Source organism: Corvus brachyrhynchos, unplaced genomic scaffold (genome assembly GCF_000691975.1).
Source record: "Corvus brachyrhynchos isolate BGI_N302 unplaced genomic scaffold, ASM69197v1 scaffold83, whole genome shotgun sequence".
NCBI lineage: Eukaryota > Metazoa > Chordata > Aves > Passeriformes > Corvidae > Corvus > Corvus brachyrhynchos.
Genome location: NW_008238464.1, coordinates 7,340,940 through 7,344,181, shown reverse-complemented (window position 1 = coordinate 7,344,181; position 3,242 = coordinate 7,340,940). Strand labels below are relative to the sequence as shown.

At 39.0% G+C, this 3,242-nt stretch overlaps 1 long non-coding RNA gene across 1 annotated transcript in view; it reads left to right on the top strand.

Moving 5' to 3' along the window:
* The window catches only part of LOC108447344, a 93,320-nt gene extending 90,334 nt beyond the window's left edge, over nucleotides 1-2,986 (top strand). Inside the window, exon 2 of the long non-coding RNA XR_001862871.1 lies at nucleotides 1,802-2,986. This is a non-coding gene — a long non-coding RNA (uncharacterized LOC108447344). The remainder of the gene's footprint in view (nucleotides 1-1,801) is intronic.
* The last annotated feature ends 256 nt before the right edge of the window (nucleotides 2,987-3,242 follow it).

Genomic DNA, 3,242 nt, shown 5'->3' with positions numbered 1-3,242 from the left:
TATTTATGGACATGATTTCACACTCCATTAGGAAGGTGTACACCTTGTGAAACTCAGGGCAGTTGTTCCTTATTAATATGTCTAGCTGAAAGCAGCAGTTGAATCAATGTTTTAGCAAAAAAGGCTGTTCACTCTGATAATTAAGACGAGTTGGACAGTTAACCTATCAATAATATCTGTGTCAGTCAATTCAACAGAAAATCTCATTTTCATAAGAAATTCAGGTGGAATACTCTGCATGCTATTCTGTTCCAAAAAAGAATCTAGTAATATTGCATTAAAAACATGTATTTCTTGAAGCAAATATTTCATTAATTTGACCTATCTGATCACATTGGTGATAATATTTTTCATGACACAGTAATACCAGTGAATTTTACTGTTTGCCAAGGGAAACTTGTTACTATGAGGATGCATCCTGAATGTGTTCAGCTAGTTCAGTTCGAAGGAAACAATGGATATAGACATGGTAGGTTACCATTCAAGTTGGCAGGGTTCCCATTAGAAATATTCTTTCTTTTGAATATCTCTTGCCATCCAAGTCCTACATGATGCATATAATTTGAGCATTCTCCTTAATGAATGATAAAAGAAGAACAATGTCTGCAAGGGAATTTCAGGGAAGATGTGGGTAGGATCCTGTGTTATGCTGAGTGAACACCTTCAGAGCAGGCAGTCAGAGTAGAGGCCCTGATCCAGAGGTTCTTGGTGGGAATATGACCAAAGAAAATTTTGAATCTAGCCCAGAGAGGGCACAACACATCTCCAGAGGTGTTTAGCTGCCAGCAGGATAAAACCTCAGCTAAGTGTATATAAAACTAGAGGACTTTATGTGTTTTTGACATTTAAGGATAGTACTGTAGAGCTTGACAAGACAAGCTGACACTGTACCGTGCCGTAAATCAAGTCCCTCCGGACTGATTAAAGAGCATGGCATGGCACCCTAAATTACCAAAAATAAAATATGTATTGTTATATATTGCTACTATATGTTTTCTACAGTTTGTATATGAGAAAGTATGATTAAAAGTCGATGAGACTGTTTATAAATTTTGATTGCTTCATAATTTTAACTCTGAGAAACATTTTTATCATAATTATAGGCTTTCTTAAAGCATTTATGCAGATTGTTTTATTCAAAAGGGGTTTATTCCATATAAACTCCACTCTTTTATCTCTCCATAAAATCAGTGTGTGAATTCCCAGCAACCACAACTGCACTAGACAGTCATCACATTAGTAGCAGAGATATTTTCAAACAAGACCATATTCCTCAGATTTTTCTAAATATTATCTCCTGCTTTCCCAGCCAGTGAGTGTCATGGTGGTAAATAGTAATGATAATCTTGAGTACATTGGTTGCCTCTTTCTGTCTCTTTAAAAGTATTAGCAAGTTTGTTCTCATAATTTCTCTGTGATGTTCCTGTGTGCTGTAGTAACCAGTGTATCCAGGGTTCAGTGGAGGCTTGAGGAGATTAAGCCAGATATCTCACATCTTCAGCTCAAGGATATTTAAGTCCGGGGATTTAGATGCAGAGCTTATGTTCATTTCAATGACAATTTTGTGTCTAAGTATCCTGGAGCCCTACAAATACTGAAATCCAAAGGACTTACCAGGGACCTCAGGCTGTTTCTTAATAGTTTTTAATAGCCAGTTGATTGCACTGTTTCAATGCACATGAACAACTTTTGATAGCTGAAACAGGGTGTGAGTCCATGACTCCCAGCTCAGATTGGCTCATATCCGTATTGCCTACGAGGAGAGGGCTCCGGACAAAACCATCCTCTCTCCTTCCTCCAGGTTTTCTCACAAAGGATATGAGATGTCCATCCCAGCCAAAAGCCCAGGATTTCTGCAGTGGTAACAATCAGCGCATCAGGACACTTTGGTGAAGCATAAGGCAGCAAACTGACAGCACGGCTGGACCTAATGTAACAGAAAAACAATCTAACACCCGAGTGACCCAGGGGCAGTCCTGGTAAAACAGCAAAAGTGAATCATCTTCACTGGAAGAGGAGCTGAAAGGTTTGGAGAGTTTCATAGCAGTCGGTGTCTCAGCAAGCTATGCCTCACTGTGATCTACTCACCCCAATGATTTGAGAAGGAACTTCTCCAGCACTGGAACATCTACAGAGTAAACAGAAGAAAATATATACCCTCTTTTTGCATATACTGCTGGGGCATCAAATGGAAAATAATATTGTCACCTCCCCCAGGAAATACAAATACATGATGTTAAATGTATACAAAGTATGTGCAACCATTTCTGCCACTGCCATAAAAATCTGATCTTTTAGTACATGTGCTTGGATACTCAGAAAGAAACTGATTTCTTAAAGCCATATGGCATTCTGGTGGGTTCATGACAATGATGCCAGTCTCTAAACACTTCATTCTTCAATGAGCAGTGTTAGTTTGCCTCAGTCTCTTTGAAGATAAGCCTGATGCTAAGCCATGCACCCTTTTAAAGCAATACCTTCAACTTTCATGATGTCGTCAAACAACTCGATTGCATTGCAGTGGGATAACCTAATCTTCACCCCACGCTTTCTACTCATAAGCCACTTGAAAAACTGTTTTGCACTTTGGTCTTGTAATGTATATTCTGCACTTGGATGGTGTGGTTTGGACTTCAGATCCTACTGAAATGGGAAACAAATCTAAGACCTAAAGACCCCCACCCCCCTCCCAAGAAAAACCCCACCACACTGAGAAAACAATTCCATTACTGTCTACTGCTCCAAAATTAAATGAGAAAATCAACACAAACAATTAGATTTCCCCTGTTGATTTTAATACCTTGCATGTTACAGAAGTCATAGCTTCCCTCTGATTTCACTCCAGTATGGATCAGGCATCACTCCACAGCAATCACAGGAACCAAGCCCATGGGAGACATGATTTTGGTGAACTTTGTTTTTCCTGTCTACAGCACACACCCCATTTAACCCTTAAACACTAAAATTGGAATCATCTTTGTTTACATGTCCTGTGTCTTTTTAGTCATTTTCCATCTCTATCATTTGAACTTGTTCGATGATATTTCCACCTTGAAAACATGCTAATATTAACATCTGAAGTATGGGGATAAACACAATTTGAGTGCCTGGATTTCTTATGACACTGCAGTTGGAGAGGGTGCCAATCTGTATTTCAGAGCAACTGTCGGACAGGCAGGTTGTCACTGGACTTAATTTCAAGACTTCATAAAACTGCCGCATTTAGGAAAAAACATTTAGCT